Genomic DNA, 20,849 nt, shown 5'->3' with positions numbered 1-20,849 from the left:
GTCCCCACCGAGGTAACCAAAATAGAGAGATTCGTATCGGGCCTCAACTTTGAAGCCCGAAAAGCACTAGTGGTAAGCAGACCCCGGACTCTCAACGAGGCTTACTCCAGTGCCGCCAATCTCTACCGAATCCAACTACTCCAACGCGGGGTTCAGGAGAAAATGCGGAAGAGGAACCCCGGAGGAGGGGCGCCACAGTATAAAGAACGAGGAGCGACACCAACACGAGGCCCGACAACCCGACCAACCAAAGACCACCTCGGGAAAACAACGACGCCAGCGCCAGGGGCTTCCCTTGCCCAAAATGCGACAAGAGCCATAGAGGCAAGGATTGCATGGGCAAACCCTTGCGATGCTTCAACTGCGGAGAAGAAGGACACAAGGCCTTCCTTTGCACCCAACCCCAAAGGCCGCGCACTACCACCATGGGACAACATGGGGGCACCACCCATCAAGGAAACTACGGCACTCCCGGAAAAATATTCGTCATGAGCCACACTCAAGCCGACCTCGGGAACGAGGGCGACCTCGAGGAAGGGAACCAAGGCCCCGAAGATGAGGACCACGCAAATCCCGTGGGAGAAAGCCAAGAAGACGAATTCTGCCTAGGATAGGTTGGCAATTTCTTGTAATCACCTTCATGGTAGAGTTACTTACTTAGCTTAATTACTTGGGTATTATAAATAAAGGATTAGTTCATAATTCGGTTCTACTTGCAAACTAGCCAAACCTCACCACTAGAAGCCGGAATAAGGAAAAAGACAAAAGCCCATCATCAAAAAACCTAGTGTTGCCAATGAGAATTAAACTCTAGACCTCCTACTTACAAATCCAAGCCCCTAACCATTAAGCCATGAGTGTTTCTTGAAAACCTTAAGGGAATACTCCCTTGTTAAACCCCTCCAAATCCCTAAAACCCACAAAACCCCCAGATCAAAAACCCTTCTTCTTCTTCCTCCCCTCCTTCTTCCACCGCTCTTCCCCTTCTCCTTCTCGCACACCTCACCGCCCCACCCCAAAGAAACCAACAACCACCCATCATCACCGCCGATCGACCGCCGCCGCCGGCCGAACACCACCCGCCAACGTCACACCGCCGCGCCGCCGTCCGAGCCAGACCACAACCCACCACCCGGTGGCTCCCCAGCGGCGACCCGCTGCTCCTCCACCCGAACGACGCCACCCCACCATCTCACCCCCACCGCACCAACGCCGAACCTCCACAGCACCGCGCCCCCCTCGAAAACAGGAAACCACGCCACCTAGAAGCTCGCCGGAAAAACGCGCCGGAGCGTCGTTCACCTCGCCGGAAAAACACGCCGGAGCCCCGCCGCCGCCTCGCCGGAAAATCGCCAGGAAAACGTCGCCATCAATTGAAGCACCACGATGCCAAAGAAACCCCTCGGAACCCGCACCCCGGAGTGGAGCAATGCCGATTACACCGTGATCGGAGGTAAAGCTCTTGAACCCGACCAATTCTCTCCGGAATTGGTTGATATGCTCAAACATCAAGGGCTTTTAGATACGTATCTCACCATCAAAGGGGATACGTACCCCGAATTGGTGAAGGAGTTCTATCAACACCTTGTAGCCACCAAACGGGGTGACAAGGTAGAAATCACCACCAAGGTCCGTGGCAAGGAAATAGTGTTTTCCGAAGGCCGTTTGGCCAAGCTCTTGAAATTGACCACCACGGGCGTGTCTGACTATGAACGAAAGGGGTGGATTGATACCCAAACCACGGGGTACAAGGACTACCTCGGGTACCTACTCGGAAAGGAAGACGGGTTCACCTCGGCCACTCGACCAAACCGAAAGTGGCTATCGGCGGAGCAAAAGATATTGGTTATGATTGTAACCGATAGCCTCTTGCCCACCAATAATAAGAGCAAGGACGTAGGGAGCTTAGAGTGCACCTTTGCCTATCTGCTGAAACATAAAATCAAGTTCAACCTGCCGGCACTCATGCTAAAACACATGGAGTTTTGCAAGACAAACAACCGTCTTAGCCTACCCTACGGGATGATCCTAAGCTGGATCATGGAGAAAAAGGGGGTGGACCTAAGCCACACCGAGGTCAAGACCGCAAATGGCATGGTCTTTAACGCCCAGAACCTACGCCGCAATGACATCTACTACACCGAGGGAGGACATTACCTCACCCTCGAGGAAATCTGCCAAAAACCCGACGATGAGCGAAGAGAATTGGTCGACCGACTGGACATCTCCAACAAAAAGCTCAAACGGGCAATGCAAGATTGCGGAGTTCTGGAGGGAATTGAGGACCAGGAAGAGGACGACGAGCCCAACCCCACAGTGCAACCACGATCGGGAGGAAATCCAAGGGAGCAAAACGAGGGATCAATCAATGAACGCATACTCGCACAGCTCAACCGGCAAAACCAAATCATGGAGGAAAGATTCTCATCCCTGATCCGTACGACATGCGCACTAGATCAGAGGGTGGCAGCAATCGAGGCCACCTTGGGCACTCGCGGGGCATCCAGCTCAGGAGCAGGAGACCGAGGTAGACCTCAAACCCTTCCATCACAACACCACCAGAAAACCAGTCTACCCCAGCTAAGGCAAAATGTGGGGCCACATTCCTAACCAGGAGGCCAAGATACAGGATGCCTGGGGGGCGAAAGAGTGGATTAACACACCGGGCTTCGGGGACGAAGCCCCTCATAAGGGGGGGAGAGTGTAACACCCCGTGTTACGACCCCTAAGATCAATTAAATCGTTGATCAATTACCCAAAAGAAAGAATTAAATCGCAATAATTAATTAGGAAAGGCCCACCATAGTCCACGGGCCCTTATCCCTAAACCCAATCCTTAGTCCCAAAAGAAATAGAATTAGCAAGCCCATAATATTAGTTCCTAACTAGGACACCTAAATATATAAATAGGGGACTTAAGAGGCACCTAGAAACCCCCACAAGAATAACGCCCCACCTCCCCGAAGAGCTCCAAGAATCCCCCTAGAAGAAATCAAGAAAGCAAGAAAGCTTAAAGAAAGACCCTTCATAGCCAAGGAATTAATTAAGGCAAAGAGGTAACCCATGTCTCAACAAAACCTATTTTCATAGCTATGATTTCCCCCGTAGGATTTCCCCATATTATTGTGTATTGGTGACTTGTGATACTATTATTGATGATTGATGGGATAATTCCATGGGTGATCTTGATATTGGGAGATTCTTGATAATTATGGTGTTCTTGATGATTATGTGGAGTTCTTGATGATTATATGTCGTTCTTGATTATTGTATGGCATTCTTAATGCTTATGTGTTATTTGTACCGAATCTTGTAATTAGAAGACGAACCGTATTCTTGTTGATATAAAAGTGATTAGAACCCTAGGTTGTATCGTATGATCTTATTCTTGGTTTATCGGGTGGGGAAATCGCATGTTTGGGTGTTGATTATATTTAGAAAAGCATGATAGGTTATGTGCCGTTCGTTTCTTGTATTTGATTCGTTAATTGTCTACGTGTTGCCGTTAATTACATTGTAAAGTGTCTAAGCATGGTTTCGGGTTCCACAATGGTTCCCGGGGCGTAAAGTGTGTGAAAAGGGTCAGTGGGGGGTAGGGGACCCGCCACCTACCCACGGCCGTGAAATACCGCCCGGCAGCGGGTGGCCGGCGGGCGGGCAGCTGCCCGCCGGCGACCCGCTGCCCGGAACAGTAAAGTCCGGCGGTCAGCCGGCGGGTGGCCCCCCACCCACCGGCTACCCGCTGGAAATTATCCCACCTTGGGATCCCGGCTTCCCCGTTTGATGTTCCCCCGTTCCCCGTGGTGTCCCAACAGACTCCGTTTATCGTGCCTATGTCTAGTTTGATATTTCGGGTACCGTTCGTAGGTTATGGGTCTATTATATTGCATGCTAGTTGAATTGGTATCCCGTTGACCTAGGTGGAAGAAGCATGAACCCCTTAGGACTATTCTTAGTATGTGAGGGATCACGCATAGGTTTTGTTATACGTTTTCTCCCCCTTCCCAACATGTTAATGTGGGTTGCATGTACTTGCTATATGTTATGTGTGTGTGTAACCCCGAGTTAGTTGAGATCAATCGGGCTATACGGGCAGTCGGATGGGCTGAGAACCATACCGGCTGTTAACCAGGCTGGTAGAGACCGGTCAGGTATATAAATATTATATAGGACTAAGTTCCACTATACGGGCAGTCGGATGGGCTGAGAACCATACCGGCTGTTAACCAGGCTGGTAGAGACCGGTCAGGTATATAAATATTATATAGGACAAAGGTCCACTATACGGGCAGTTGAATGGGCTGAGAACCATCTCAACTGTTAACCAGGCTGGTAAAGACCGGTCAGGTATATAAATATTATGTAGGACAAAGGTCCATCAGCCGGTTGCGATCGGCTCCTCCGTAATGTGAGACGGGGCAGGGTGCTGCGGGGCCGTGTCAGAGCTATATGCGCTGACCCTCATGTATGGGCATGCGATTGGTCCTGTGGCGCCAACAAAGTGTGCTATTTGATGAGATATGGATGAGTTGTGTTTATGAGTATATTGGGGGAATTGACTATGGGATTTAGGCTAGGGATTGTGTATGATGGGTTATGATTATTATTCGTGATCAGCTTTATCTGTCTTGCCTGTTGTGGATTGTATACGCTTGATTATAACTGTTGCTTATGTCTAGCCTTATCTGTCGAGTCATTCCCGGTTTTAAAAGCTAGAGTCTCGTAGGATAGATCTTCATGCTTCAAAATCGTTTTCGTATATCTATATATATCTCTATGTGTATTGTATTTCAACGCGTTGGAGTGGGTTACCAGCATCTCTCGCTGAACAGATATATTTGGCTTTCAGGCACAGAAGAATAAGTCACTGGAGCGCGCTAGAACTTGGAGCGTAGAAGTAGATAGTTTCCCTTCCGGCCTGCGTGCCATGTTTATGCATTTACATTACTAAGGATATTAGATAGTTAGCCTGTGCACCTGAGTTCTCTAGCTCAGGTGTGGCATAGCACCCCGCACTCTTGTATTATGTTTTGGGATTTAATGAGATTTCACCTTTATTTTATAAGTTTTAAGTATCTTGAAAATCTGGGGTGTTACAATATGCGCTGACCCTCATGTATGGGCGTGCGATTGGTCCATTGGCACCACCAAAGTGTGCTTATGTGTTGAGATAATGATTGAATAATGATGTGAATGATGTGACCTTAGGATATATGCTAGTATCTTTATATGCATGATTATAACTATTGAATGTGCTTGTCCCTACTTGTTGAGTCTATTCTCGGTTTTAAAGCTAGAGTCTCCTAAGTATATATCTTCCGGCTTCAAAATGGTTTTCCTATATATATATATATATATATATATATATATATATATATATATATATATATATATATATATATATATAACTATATTGTATTTTAACGCGTTGGAGTGGGTTACCAGCATTATTCGCTGAATAGATATATTTGGCTTTCAGGCACAGATGAGTAGCTCCGGAATGCGCTAGAGGACCGAGGATTAGATAGATAGTTTTCCTTTCGGCCTGCGTGCCATGATGATGTATTGACATTGCTTTGAGGATATTTAGTTAGTATAGCCTGTGCATCTGAGTTCTACAGCTCAGATGTAGCATAGAACCCCAAACTCTTATGTATAATATGCTCTGTTTCGGGATTTAATGATAGTACTACCTTTATTTCATAAGCTTCGAAAGTTTTAAATTTTATGGGTGTTACACCTTGCCTCTATGGTCTTTGTTGCATCTTCGGCAAAGGAAGGGTCTTGTACTTGCTTCGTTGTTTCTCATGGGTAGCCCTTGGCCAGCTGGGTTGACCGGCCTCGTGTTGGAGTCGTTCCTAGTCCTTTTTACAGGTGGCGCCCCACCCCCCGCGTTTCTTTTACGAATCTATTCCTAAACTCCCCGTTGTAGTAGTTGGATTCTATAGAGGTTTGCGGTGCTGGTGTAGGCTTCGTTAAGGGTTCGGTGTCTGCTTACGATTAGGGCCTTTCAGGCTTCGAAATTGAGGCCTGACACAAACTTTTCTATCTTGGTTGTCTCTGTAGGAACTAATTCGAGTGCGAAACGAGCGAGCTCAAGGAATCGTTTGTGGTATTCCGTGACGGTGGCCATCCCTTGCTTTAGGTGGAGGAATTCCTCGTACATGATTGCTCTTACGTGTGTAGGGTAGAACCGTTCTCGCAGTCGTGTTTTTAGGCCTTCCCAGTTGAATCCCGATTCTTGCGTATAGGTGGGTCCTTCGTGGATCCACCAAAGGTCGGCCTCGTGTCCGAAGTAGAATGAGGCTATCTCTACGCGGCGTTCCGCTGGGCATTCCACTAACCCGAGGATTTTGTTGAAGGTTCAGATCCATTCTTCAAGGATCGTGGGGTCCTCTTCCCCTGAGAAGGTGGGTGGCCGATGGTTTGAGACTTGTCGAGTGACATCCGAGTTTCTGTTTGGTGGTGGTGGTGGTCGGTTGTTGTTACGGAGGACTACGTCGCTCAGTGCCTGGGCGACCTGAGTCAGTTGTTGTAGATTCTGAGCTAGAGGATCGTGAGCGGAGGGTTCGGGGGTCCTTGATTGGCTTCTGGTTGGTGCCATGCTGATGGTCTACAGGGCCAATGTTTATCGTAATGGTGAGTTAGTGTGTTGCACCCTTACCTTGATGCGATAAGCGTAGGGGGAATTCTTAAATTAAGTGTAGAATAGAGTGAGGGGAAAGTTAGGCATGTAATGACAGGTAAACCCACAATCTCACTGCGCGTCCTAAGTTTCCCGAATCCTAAGTTCCTAAATACCTAGAGTTCAAGCCTAATGTCCTAAAGTCTTGTCTTAAGAGTCTTATCCTAGGGTCAAACTTAGGCTCGGATACCAACTGTAACACCCCTAAAATTTAAAACTTTGAATACTTATGAAATAAATGCAATACTATCATTAAATCCCGAAACAGAGCATAACTAAACATAAATGTTTGGGGCGTTATGCCACATCTGAGCTGGAGAACTCAGATGCACAGGCTAACTATCTAAACATCAGAAATCCTCAAATTAATGTCAAGTACATCATCATGGCACGCAGGCCGATAAGGAACTAAACTAGCTAAGCCTCGGGTCCTCTAGCGCGCTCCGGAGTTACTCATCTGTGCCTGAAAGCCAAATATATCTGTTCAGCGAATAATGCTGGTAACCCACTCTAACGCGTTAAAATACAATATAGGTACATATATACTCATGAACTCTACTTTAAAATTGATAATAGACTCAACAAGTACGGGTAGGCACATTCAGCACATATAATCACGCATATCAAGATACTAGCATATACCCTAAGGTCACAAGATTATTTCACATCAAATATATCAGTATCCAATCATTATCTCAAGACGTAAACACACTTTGGCTGTGCCGCAGGACCAATCGCATGCCCATACATGAGTGTCAGCTCATATAGCTCTTACACGGCCCCGAAGCACCCTGCCTTGTACCGCAGCACAAGGGGATTGATCGCAACCAATTGATGAACCGCAGCTCATATAGTAACGTTTGATCGCAACCAAACGGTGGACCGCAGCCCGAATATTAAGTGTATATCTGATCGCAACTAGATTATGGACCGCAACCCTATATATATATTTATATACCTAACCGATCGCAACCGGCCTGGTTAACAGCCGATGGTTCTCAACCCATCCAACTGCCTGTATAGCCAATTGATCGCAACCAATTGGGGTATCATGCACACATAACACATAGCCAAGCACATGCAACCCACATTAACACATAAGGAGGGGGAAAACATATCTATAAAACTTATGCGTGGTCAACCAAATTACTAGAGATATGCCTAAGGGGTTCATACATCTTTCACCTAGGCCAACGGGATACCAATTCGACTAGCATGCAATACACAAGACTCTTTTATCCTACGAACGGTATCCGAAACATCAAACTAGACTCAGACACGACAAACGGGGTCCAATGGGACACCACGGGATACGGGGAAACATCAAACGGGGAAAACCACCATATTCCACATTGGAGTTTCCAGCGGGTGGTCCTCCAAGGCAGCGGGTGCCCGGCGGGTGGTCCTCATAGGCAGCGGGTGCTCGGCGGCCCAACACAAGGCAGCGGCTGCCCGGCGAGCAGTCCCGCTGCCAGGCGGCCTATTGGGGCAGCGGGTAGGTGGCGGGTACCCTTGCCCCCACCAACCCCCCACTGACTCTTATGTAATAATTCGGTTCCGGGATCTTTCGTGGAACCCGAAACCATGTCCAGACACATTTAAACACAAATGACGACACCACGTAATCAAGTAATGGATTAAAATCAAGAATCACAATAAATACATCCTAACACGACTTCTAAACATAATCAAGACTCAATACCCGAACATGCAAAATCCTGCCCAAACATACCAGGAATATCACGATACAAAATCCACGATTTAACCCTAGGGCTCTAGTCATATTAAAATAAAAAACATCAAGATTATCAAGATCAACACATAAATATCAAGATCACCTCATAAACATCAAGATTATCAAGATAACATAAATATCAAGATCATCTCTTCAACATCAAGATTATCTCATAATCATCATAAAAGCCTCATCAAGACACAAGCATGGAATTGCATATCAAAGGAGCCAAAGAAGAAGATTATAGCAAGGAAAATAGGTTTTGTTGAGACATGAGTTACCTCTTAGCCTTAATTAGAATCCTTGGCTACTAAGGTTCTTTCCATAAGAACTCCTCTTCTTGATTTCTCCTACGTCTGGTGATAAGGGAATTCTTGGGAATTCTAATGTGGTGGAATCTATTGTGGTGTGAATTCTAGGTGCCACCTATGTCCTTATATATATATATATATATATATATATATAAGAGTCCTAACTGGGGTCTGAATAGTAAGGATTTACTTAATCTATTCCTTATAGGACTAAGGGTTTAGTTTAGGGATAAGGGTCCATCATCTATGGTGGACCCTTCCTAATTAATTAAGGGAATTCAATTCTCTTTTAAGGGTAAGTAATTAAATAATTAGTTTGGGTTAGAGGCCGTAACACAGGGTGTTAGAAGATGCTCGCCGCCTGGAGCCGGCCAACGGCGGCCTAGGGCCACGGCCCTTGCCTAGGGTCGTGCCCTAGGACCGTCCCATCACGGCCCTAGCCAGCGGTTCCCCTCATGGGCCATTGACTAGGCCCGTGACACTATCTGGTGCACACTGTGTTGTGCACCAGAGCCTTCTTCTTCATCTGTAAAACATTTTCAGACAATATTTCCACATCCAGAACACCACCAACACATTATACAACATCAACAAGTCATCTAATAGCTCAAATACACAACATTCTAGCATTTCTACACATTTCTACATATAAAACAATGGCTTCACAGAGCCAAAACTAAGATGGGAGTCCATGGGGTTATACCTTTTTTGTTTCCTTTTCTCTCTCTTGTGTCGTTCTCTTTCCTTCCTCAGATGACTCTTCCTAGACTCTTCATATAACCATACATCCCAAGTCTAGAGATAGAACTTCAGAGATTTAAACAAGGAAGATGAAACCATAAGGGAAAAATGAATGAAATAGATGGCATGAGGAAGGTGGAATACTTACTGCCTTTGTTGTCTTTCTTCTACAGAGAGTTTTGGAGAGGCAAGGAGGAAATGAGACCAGAGAACAATGGAGAAATATGGTGGCTTTTATAGGGTGCAAAACCCTAGGAAATTCCCTTATGATTGGTTGATGGCAAAATGGTAAATAGTTAGGCTAGAAGATGAATGGAAAGGTTTTTGGAGGAATGTGGTTCACCAAGCTTCATGAACCATAGTCTAGAAATATGATGTTTAAATAGTTTGGGGTCAAAATAGATTTTTCCAAAGATGACTTCTAAACAAACATTTGGTTCAGGTTTCTCCCGGTCTCACTCAGATTATTTTCTCAGTTTAAAACTTGATACACGAAGTACCCAAAAATTTAGGATTTTGGAATTAAAATAAGTTTCGGCGTTGAATTAATTTAGAAGGTAACTCAAAATAATTTATTCAAACACCAATTTATCTAAAAAAAAAAATAAAAATTAATGGAATGAAAATGACTATTTTGGAATTTCTTAAAATTGGATTTAAAAAATTAAATTTTGGGTTGTCACATTCTACCCCCATTAAAAGAAGTTTCGTCCCGAAACTTAGAAGGAATGGACGGATTTTCTCAGAACGAAAGCTTTCGAAAAGATGGTAAGGATTTCAAGAATTGGTTTAGGAATTCTCTTGGAGCACTAAGAAGAAATGGAATCTCTGAGTTCTAAACAAGCACCGAAACAACTAAGGCGCTATGCTTAATCTAACTACTAGAATTCACTAACTCAAAGTTTCTTTGTTACTTCTCTTATTCTTATCGTTCTTACCACTTCTTCAATCTCAACACTAAGTTCCTTTCGTTCAACTCTCTCACAACTTATCATTTCCAAATTCACATACCCTAACTTGCTCTTTTCTTACTTAATTCCATTCTTAGTTCCTCACCTTTCATAAAACACACTACTTACTTACAACTTTTCTCCTCACCTTCATACACCTCACAAGTCCAAAGTCATTGTCAATCATCTTAAACTTCATTTCTTTCGGAGTTCACAACCCCTAGTTCATATCTTCATTAACTTCTTAAAGATATAAGGAATTGTCTTGCTTATGAATAACCTAATCTCACGTTTCCATTCTCTATGTTTCTAATTCAACTCCCATTCTTTGTGTCTAACCTTTAAAGGTCTCATCACTAGCAATCCAAAAGCATAACAGCCATAGAAGGTTGAAATTCAAAAATCAACTATGTTACTTAAATAGGCATGGCGTTCATTAGGAGTGTACATGTCTCCATGCCAACAATCTTCACTTGAGCCCTCTTCATCGGCTGATTACTGCGACCACCATTTTGGTCTTGTTTTTCCTTCCTACTTCTCTTGTTCTTGATACTGTCGTGGTTGCCCCTTTGTCCACCCTTGTCGTTCTTGTTCCCGGACCGATTTCTATAAGATCTTTTCTTCAGCTGATGTCCACTCTCGTTAGGTCCTTGACCTAAGGCGTTCCCATTTTGATTTGCATAGCACTTATAGGTTCGATGCCCAACCTTTCCACATTTGAAGCACCTTATTGGGTTCCCACTACAGTTGGTTCTTGGGTGGTCCTTCCCGCACTTCTTGCAATGGTAGTGTCTCCCTCCAGTCTTGTTCTTCCTTGCTACACTTGGGTCTTGACTTGGGCTATCCTTCTTGTCCACCGTGTCATGGTTCCTTTGGAAGCTCTTGACTTGATCGTGGTGGCTAAGTCTTGACTTCTTCTCTACTTGCATCACGTCTTCGCTAGCTTTTCTCTTGCTTTGGCTTTGCGTGCTTCCTTGGATCTGATGTGCCACGACGACGGAAAGATCCACTCCATGAATGCTCTGGATCCAAACGTTGCTTCTTGGCGCCATTACGATGCTACAGGAACTACACTTAATCAATAACGCTTGTCTCAATCTAACACTTTACACACAACAAAAGCACACCAATAGGATACAAACATAACTCATATACTTATCACATTAACAACTTTCACATAATTTTCAACTTTTAATTTTCACTTTTCAAGGATAGTAACAAGGCTAAACGATGCAACTGCTGAACTAACAAACTTGAATTCACCAGATAGGTGTACACTTGATTTGAAGGAAATTGACTTTTCAGAGGAAGAAAGTAAGAGGTTTCCAAATTGACACTCGAGAGTACTATTGGTTACAACCAAAGTCATAATTATCAAAGTCATGATTTTCTAAGATTCTACAAAGTCTTGTGAAACAAAAGCTGTGGATCGAATTCCAAGAGAAGGACACAACAAAGAATAATTTCAATGAAATAACTCAATACTAATTGATTTCAAATAAAGATACAATAAGGTTTCAATCTCAAGCAATAGATCAACACTCGTGAATTCCAAAGGAGGATATAAAAGAGAGATGATCTCGAAGCATTAGCTCAATAGCTCAATAACAAGGAAAGAATACCACAATGGACGATCTCAAGACATTAGCAACAGGATCCGAGAGTACAAAAAAGGACACATAGTCAATAAAATAGCCCTCCAAGAACAAAATGCTTTCAAGAATACTCAACAGATATAAGCTCATAAGAATTACTCAACAAATACGGGTTCCAAAGGCATAACAACAATTAGATCTTGACTCAACGACTCGATGGATTCCAACAATATGAATTCAAGGATAATAAGCTCAAGTCATATACAATGAGATTCCAAGAATAAGGCTTTCAACAAGATCATACTAGCTTCAAGATTCAATTATACTAGCATTGCAAGTCAATGATAGTTCATAAGAATACTTAGAAAGAATTTATAAGCATTCTAGATACAGATTCAACAATAAAGCATGGAATGTCAAGAATAGACATTAGCAATAATTCAAGGCTCAACTCAAACAAAACAACTTCTCATACTCAACTCTAGACATTAGATAGCTTCGATAGACATTGAAAGCAAACTAGAAGTTGTCAGAATAACTCAGGAATCAATAACAAGCTACGAGAAAATTTCCAGAAAGTATAAGCTCAAACTCGATGATACAATTTCAAGGATTATCATGCCATCAACAACAAAGAATTTAGAATGGAAGATTGGCACAATGAGCACAACAAGATACTCAGGAACTAACTGCTTTTAACTTTCCCTTTCTTAAAGCAAGGCTTACAACAAACAAGTAAAGCACAAACAAGCACACATAAGCATAAACTGTATACTTTTTACTGTTATCAACTTCACAAGGTTTTTCTTTCACATTCTAACTTTTAGCTTTCTTAACTTTTCACTTTCAGCTTTCTTAACTTTTCACTTTCAGCTTTCACTTCTACTTTCAACTTTCAAACTCTTAGCTTTTAGCTTTCGAACTCTTGTTTTTTTTTTTTTCACTTTCAACTTCTCACTGATAGCAAAAGCACTTTAAACACATTGATAAAGCACATAAACAGTTAAACAAGCGTAAGGAAACTCACAACCTCACCGCGTTCCTAATTGAAACTTAGAGTTTCTCTTAACTCTGATTCTCATACCTAATCACTGAACTTAGAGTCTTTCTCATATCAAATTCATAACTTAGGGTTCTTCCCCTAGTCTCATCCTTCTTAGGATTTCACTTAAGTTCATCTTCTTAGCTTATCCTACTTATGATTTCAACTTAGAAGTCATTTCATAATCAGTCCTTCCTAGGATTTCCACTTAGAGTTTCTATACTCAATCCTATGGGTCAAACTTCCTATGTTTCCCGCGGTTCGTACCGCTCTGATACCAACTTGTAACACCCCACTTTTCTTAATCTTAATTATAATTCTAAAACCACAATTAATATAAACTAAGCAGCGGATAAACAACTTAATAAACAAACTAGTGGGAATGTCACTGCCACAACCACCACGGGATTAATTATTATTAACGGGATTAATTAAATAATTAATCCGGGATTGAAGGTCGTAACACGGGGTGTTACACTAGGGCACGGCCCTAGGCCACCGTTGGCCGGCTCTAGGCGGCGGGCCTCTCCTAGCCCCGCTGCTAGGACCGTTGCAGGCCTCCTGTGCAGTGGCCGGACCCTTGTGGCTCAGCTATGTGTTGTTTCAGACCAGGTGTCACAGGCCCTTGTAGCTCGGTACCTTAGGGTCGTCTTGACGCCCATTTTGGCTTTGATTTCCATGAATTTGGATTAGAAATGAGCATGTTATGATGGATTTAGTGATGAATTTGCTTCACAATAGTATGAATTTAGTTCACTGCCTTTGGAAATTACTGTGTGTTATCTCCCTAATGCTAGTTGTGTATTAAAAAGAGAAGCATGAACACTATGTGTTAAGTTTGGATAGAAAAGTATGCCAAAAAATGTTTATATGATTGGTTGAGTTGTCTGCTATTGTTTAGCATTATTGAAAGGAAACAGAGTATGTTCAAATTGAAGGTTAAACTACAGTAATGAGTTCTTGAAGCAACTTGAGTTCCAATATCATGTTAGATACTTGTTAAGTGTTTATTGAAATGAATTGTTAAGTTTTGTGTAGCAAGCATGATTTATGAAATTGTCGAGTTTCACAGTAAATATAAGTTAGAGGCACCAATTCACAGTAAATGGCTTGGTTGAGCATATCATGTTTTAAAAGTGCATAAGTGGCCAACGTGAACCTAAGTATTACTTTCAAAAAATTCATGAGCATGTGGTATATAATTATCTTGTTGCATTGAGAAGTTGTTGAGAGGTGACATGCATAGGTTTGGTGCATGAGATATATATATATATATGTATATATAGCATAGGTGGATATGGTCCCAGCGGGGCTTGAACCCGCAACCTTCGGCTCATAAGAGCAACGCTTTAACCAACTGAGCTACAGGACCATTCCATTTGAAATGATGGTTTTTTGTTTTAAACCATGTAAGAACTTGAAGGTTGTTATCTTCATGGAAAGATGGGGAACACATTTACTCTAATCAATCGTGAAGATTGGGTCTTAAATGACTAAAAGTTGTATTATGCGAGAATGCCTTATCTTAAAAAGACACTTTGAAGTAGTGTCCTTTAATTATGTACCTAGATCAGTGAACAATTTGGCTCATGCCTTGGCTCGAGCTATGCGTTCTCAAACTGGTCCCGGATGTTGGTTATCTTCAATTCCCTATTGTATTGAGAATCTTCTTTAATAAAAGTCATCGTTTTGGTTTTCAAAAAAATTGCCACTAATTCTATATTTGTAATATGAGATCTTATCGATGTGGAATATATGCTTTAATATATATATGCAATTTGTATTTGTAAATTCCCAATTGTATTGAGCATCTTCTTTAATAAAAAAAAAATCGTAACCATCACACTATAAGGGGATGTTTGGTTCATGGAAAATATTTTCCTTAAAGTGGATGAAAATGTTGTTTTCTTGTGTTTGGTTCATTGAATATGAATTCTTTACCCTTGTTTACTTTTATTTATTTGTAGGGGCATGTAGGTCCTTATACTCGTTATTCCTTACAATTCCAAATCTAACCAAACAATAGAATTAGTATACAATACTCCATAGATACCAAAAAAGCACTAAGTTCATTTTTTAACATAAGTGAATATGGTCCCAGCGGGGCTCGAACTCGAGACCTTCGGCTCATAAAACCAACGCTCTAACCAACTGAGCTACGGGACCATTCCATTTGAAATGATGGTTTTTTGTTTTAGACCATGTAAGAACTTGAAGGTTGTTGTCTTCATGGAAAGATGGGGAGCATATTTACTCTAATCAATCGCGAAGATTGGGTCTTAAATGACTAACAGTTGTATTATGCGAGAGTGCCTTATCTTAAAACAACACTTTGAAGTAGTGTCCTTTAATTATGTACCTAGATCAGTGAACAATTTGGCTCATGCCTTGGCTCGAGCTATGCGTTCTCAAACTGGTCCCGGATGTTGGTTATCTTCAATTCCCTATTGTATTGAGAATCTTCTTTAATAAAAGTCATCGTTTTGGTTTTCAAAAAAATTGCCACTATTTTTATATTTGCAATATGAGATCTTATCGATGTGGAATATATGCTTTAATATATATATGCAATTTGTATTTGTAAATTCCCAATTGTATTGAGCATCTTCTTTAATAAAAAAAAAATCGTAACCATCACACTATAAGGGGATGTTTGGTTCATGGAAAATATTTTCCTTAAAGTGGATGAAAATGTTGTTTTCTTGTGTTTGGTTCATGGAATACGAATTCTTTACCCTTGTTTAATTCTATTAATTTGTAGGGGCATATAGGTCTTTATACTCGTTATTCCTTACAATTCCAAATCTAACCAAACAATAGAATTAGTATACGATACTCCATAGATACCAAACTAGCACTAAGTTGATTTTTTAACATAAGTGAATATGGTCCCAACGGGGTTCGAACCCGCGACCTTCGACTCATAAGACCAACGCTCTAACTAACTGAGCTACGAGACCATTCCATTTGAAATGATGGATTTTTGATTTAGACCATGTAAGAACTTGAAGGTTGTTATCTTCATGGAAAGAAAGGGAGCACATTTACTCTAATCAATCGTGAAGATTGGGTCTTAAATGACTAACAGTTGTATTATGCGAGAGTGCCTTATCTTAAAACGACACTTTGAAGTAGTGTCCTTTAATTATGTACCTAGATCAGTGAACAATTTGGCTCATGCCTTGGCTCGAGCTATGCGTTCTCAAACTGGTCCCGGATGTTGGTTATCTTCAATTCCCTATTGTATTGAGAATCTTCTTTAATAAAAGTCATCGTTTTGGTTTTCAAAAAAATTGCCACTAATTGTATATTTGCAATATGAGATCTTATCGATGTGGAATATATGCTTTAATATATATATGCAATTTGTATTTGTAAATTCCCAATTGTATTGAGCATCTTCTTCAATAAAAAAAAAAAAAAAAATCGTAACCATCACACTATAAGGTGATGTTTGGTTCATGGAAAATATTTTCCTTAAAGTGGATGAAAATGTTGTTTTCTTGTGTTTGGTTCATGGAATTCATTTTCCATGGAAAATGAATTCTTTACCCTTGTTTACTTTTATTAATTTGTAAGGACATATAGGTCTTTATACTCGTTACTCCTTACAATTCCAAATCTAACCAAACAATAGAATTAGTATACGATAATCCATAGATACCAAACGAGCACTAAGTTGATTTTACAACATAAGTGAATATGGTCCCAGCAGGGCTCGAACTCGCGACCTTTAACTCATAAGACCAACGCTTTAACCAACTTACGAGACCATTCCATTTGAAATGATGGTTTTTTGTTTTATACCATGTATGAACTTGAAGGTTGTTATCTTCATGGAAAGATGGGGAGCACATTTACTCTAATCAATCGTGAAGATTGGGTCTTAAATGACTAACAGTTGTATTATGCGAGAGTGCCTTATCTTAAAACGACACTTTGAAGTAGTGTCCTTTAATTATGTACCTAGATCAGTGAACAATTTGGCTCATGCCTTGGCTCGAGCTATGCGTTCTCAAACTGGTCCCAGATGTTGGTTATCTTCAATTCCCTATTGTATTGAGAATCTTCTTTAATAAAAGTCATCGTTTTGGTTTTCAAAAAAATTGCCACTATTTGTATATTTGCAATATGAGATCTTATCGATGTGGAATATATGCTTTAATATATATATGCAATTTGAATTTGTAAATTCCCAATTGTATTGAGCATCTTCTTTAATAAAAAAAAAACCGTAACCATCACACTGTAAGGGGATGTTTGGTTCATGTAAAATATTTTCCTTAAAGTGGATGAAAATGTTGTAATCTTGTGTTTGGTTCATGCAATATGAATTCTTTAACCTTGTTTACTTTTATTAATTTGTAAAGGCATATAGGTCTTTATACTCGTTATTCCTTACAATTCCAAATCTAACCTAACAATAGAATTAGTGTACGATATTCGATAGATACCAAACGAGCACTAAGTTCATTTTTTAGCATAAGTAGATATGGTCCCGGCGGGGCTCGAACCCGCAACCTTCGGCTCATAAGACCAACGCTCTAACCAACTGAGCTATGGGACCATTCCAATTGAAATGATGGTTTTTTGTTTTAGACCATGAAAGAACTTGAAGGTTGTTATCTTCATGGAAAGATGGGGAGCACATTTACTCTAATCAATCGTGAAGATTGGGTATTAAATGACTAACAGTTGTATTATGCGAGAATGCCTTATCTTAAAACGACACTTTGAAGTAGTGTCCTTTAATTATGTACCTAGATCAGTGAACAATTTGGCTCATGCCTTGGCTCGAGCTATGCGTTCTCAAACTGGTCCCGGATGTTGGTTATCTTCAATTACCTATTGTATTGAGCATCTGCTTTAATAAAAGTCATCGTTTTGGTTTTCAAAAAAATTGCCACTTGTTTGCAATATGAGATCTTATCGATGTGGAATATATTCTTTAAAATATATATGCAATTTGTATTTGTAAATTCCCAATTGTATTGAGCATCTTCTTTAATAAAAAAAAAAAAAAATCGAAACCATCACACTATAAGGGGATGTTTGGTTCATGGAAAATATTTTTCTTCAAGTGGATGAAAATGTTGTTTTCTTGTGTTTGGTTCATGGTATTCATTTTCCATGGAAAATGTATTCTTTACCCGTGTTTACTTTTATTAATTTGTAAGGGCATATAGGTGTTTATACTCGTTATTCCTTACAATTCCAAATCTAACCAAACAAAAGAATTAGTATACCATACTCCATAGATACCAAACGAGCACTAAGTTCATTTTTTAGCATAGGTAAATATGGTCCCGACGGGGCTCAAACCCGCGACCTTCGGCTCATAAGACTAACGCTCTAACCGACTGATCTACGAGACCATTCCATTAGAAATGATGGTTTTTTGTTTTAGACCATGTAAGAACTTGAAGGTTGTTATCTTCATGGAAAGATGGGGAACACATTTACTCTAATCAATCGTGAAGATTGGGTCTTAAATGACTAAAAGTTGTATTTTGCGAGAATGCCTTATCTTAAAAAGACACTTTGAAATAGTGTCCTTTAATTATGTACCTCGATCAGTGAACAATTTGGCTCATACCTTGGCTCGAGCTATGCGTTCTCATACTGGTCCCGGATGTTGGTTATCTTCAATTCCCTATTGTATTGAGAATCTTCTTTAATAAAAGTCATCGTTTTGGTTTTCAAAAAAATTGCCACTAATTCTATATTTGCAATATGAGATCTTATCGATGTGGAATATATGCTTTAATATATATATATGCCATTTGTATTTGTAAATACCCAATTGTATTGAGCATCTTCTTCAATAAAAAAAAAAAAATCGTAACCATCACACTATAAGGGGATGTTTGGTTCATGGAAAATATTTTCCTTAAAGTGGATGAAAATGTTGTAATCTTGTGTTTGGTTCATGCAATATGAATTCTTTAACCTTGTTTACTTTTATTAATTTGTAAGGGCATATAGGTCTTTATACTCGTTATTCCTTACAATTCCAAATCTAACCTAACAATAGAATTAGTGTACGATATTCGATAGATACCAAACGAGCACTAAGTTCATTTTTTAGCATAAGTAGATATGGTCCCGACGGGGCTCGAACCCGCGACCTTCAGCTCATAAGACCAACGCTCTAACCAACTGAGCTACGGGACCATTCCAATTCAAATGATGGTTTTTTGTTTTAGACCATGAAAGAACTTGAAGGTTGTTATCTTCATGGAAAGATGGGGAGCACATTTACTCTAATCAATCGTGAAGATTGGGTATTAAATGACTAACAGTTGTATTATGCGAGAATGCCTTATCTTAAAACGACACTTTGAAGTAGTGTCCTTTAATTATGTACCTAGATCAGTGAACAATTTGGCTCATGCCTTGGCTCGAGCTATGCGTTCTCAAACTGGTCCCGGATGTTGGTTATCTTCAATTACCTATTGTATTGAGAATCTTCTTTAATAAAAGTCATCGTTTTGGTTTTCAAAAAAATTGCCACTTGTTTGCAATATGAGATCTTATCGATGTGGAATATATTCTTTAAAATATATATGCAATTTGTATTTGTAAATTCCCAATTGTATTGAGCATCTTCTTTAATAAAAAAAAAAAAAAAAAATCGAAACCATCACACTATAAGGGGATGTTTGGTTCATGGAAAATATTTTTCTTAAAGTGGATGAAAATGTTGTTTTCTTGTGTTTGGTTCATGGTATTCATTTTCCATGGAAAATGTATTCTTTACCCGTGTTTACTTTTATTAATTTGTAAGGGCATATAGGTGTTTATACTCGTTATTCCTTACAATTCCAAATCTAACCAAACAATAGAATTAGTATACGATAATCCATAGATACCAAACGAGCACTAAGTTGATTTTACAACATAAGTGAATATGGTCCCAGCAGGGCTCGAACTCGCGACCTTTAACTCATAAGACCAACGCTTTAACCAACTTACGAGACCATTCCATTTGAAATGATGGTTTTTTGTTTTATACCATGTATGAACTTGAAGGTTGTTATCTTCATGGAAAGATGGGGAGCACATTTACTCTAATCAATCGTGAAGATTGGGTCTTAAATGACTAACAGTTGTATTATGCGAGAGTGCCTTATCTTAAAACGACACTTTGAAGTAGTGTCCTTTAATTATGTACCTAGATCAGTGAACAATTTGGCTCATGCCTTGGCTCGAGCTATGCGTTCTCAAACTGGTCCCAGATGTTGGTTATCTTCAATTCCCTATTGTATTGAGAATCTTCTTTAATAAAAGTCATCGTTTTGGTTTTCAAAAAAATTGCCACTATTTGTATATTTGCAATATGAGATCTTATCGATGTGGAATATATGCTTTAATATATATATGCAATTTGAATTTGTAAATTCCCAATTGTATTGAGCATCTTCTTTAATAAAAAAAAAAAATCGTAACCATCACACTGTAAGGGGATGTTTGGTTCATGTAAAATATTTTCCTTAAAGTGGATGAAAATGTTGTAATCTTGTGTTTGGTTCATGCAATATGAATTCTTTAACCTTGTTTACTTTTATTAATTTGTAAGGGCATATAGGTCTTTATACTCGTTATTCCTTACAATTCCAAATCTAACCTAACAATAGAATTAGTGTACGATATTCGATAGATACCAAACGAGCACTAAGTTCATTTTTTAGCATAAGTAGATATGGTCCCGGCGGGGCTCGAACCCGCAACCTTCGGCTCATAAGACCAACGCTCTAACCAACTGAGCTATGGGACCATTCCAATTGAAA

The 20,849-nt window shown here is 40.3% G+C and overlaps 7 non-coding genes across 7 annotated transcripts; all 7 read right to left on the bottom strand.

Annotated features, from left to right (window-relative positions):
* Window positions 1-14,357: 14,357 nt before the first annotated feature.
* TRNAI-UAU lies at window positions 14,358-14,431 on the bottom strand. The gene has a single exon. It is a non-coding gene; the product is annotated as a tRNA-Ile (tRNA).
* Window positions 14,432-15,151: 720 nt separating this feature from the next.
* Window positions 15,152-15,225, bottom strand: TRNAI-UAU. Its single transcript has one exon. It is a non-coding gene; the product is annotated as a tRNA-Ile (tRNA).
* Window positions 15,226-15,945: 720 nt separating this feature from the next.
* On the bottom strand, window positions 15,946-16,019 carry TRNAI-UAU. Its single transcript has one exon. It is a non-coding gene; the product is annotated as a tRNA-Ile (tRNA).
* A 1,533-nt stretch (window positions 16,020-17,552) lies between these two features.
* TRNAI-UAU lies at window positions 17,553-17,626 on the bottom strand. The gene has a single exon. It is a non-coding gene; the product is annotated as a tRNA-Ile (tRNA).
* A 734-nt stretch (window positions 17,627-18,360) lies between these two features.
* Window positions 18,361-18,434, bottom strand: TRNAI-UAU. The gene has a single exon. It is a non-coding gene; the product is annotated as a tRNA-Ile (tRNA).
* Window positions 18,435-19,159: 725 nt separating this feature from the next.
* On the bottom strand, window positions 19,160-19,233 carry TRNAI-UAU. Its single transcript has one exon. It is a non-coding gene; the product is annotated as a tRNA-Ile (tRNA).
* Window positions 19,234-20,762: 1,529 nt separating this feature from the next.
* TRNAI-UAU lies at window positions 20,763-20,836 on the bottom strand. The gene has a single exon. It is a non-coding gene; the product is annotated as a tRNA-Ile (tRNA).
* Between the last annotated feature and the right edge of the window lie 13 nt (window positions 20,837-20,849).

This window comes from Ipomoea nil, unplaced genomic scaffold (assembly GCF_001879475.1).
Source record: "Ipomoea nil cultivar Tokyo-kokei standard unplaced genomic scaffold, Asagao_1.1 scaffold2782, whole genome shotgun sequence".
Taxonomy (NCBI): domain Eukaryota; kingdom Viridiplantae; phylum Streptophyta; class Magnoliopsida; order Solanales; family Convolvulaceae; genus Ipomoea; species Ipomoea nil.
Note: the sequence above shows the minus strand (reverse complement) of the source record. Positions and strands in the feature narration are given on the sequence as shown.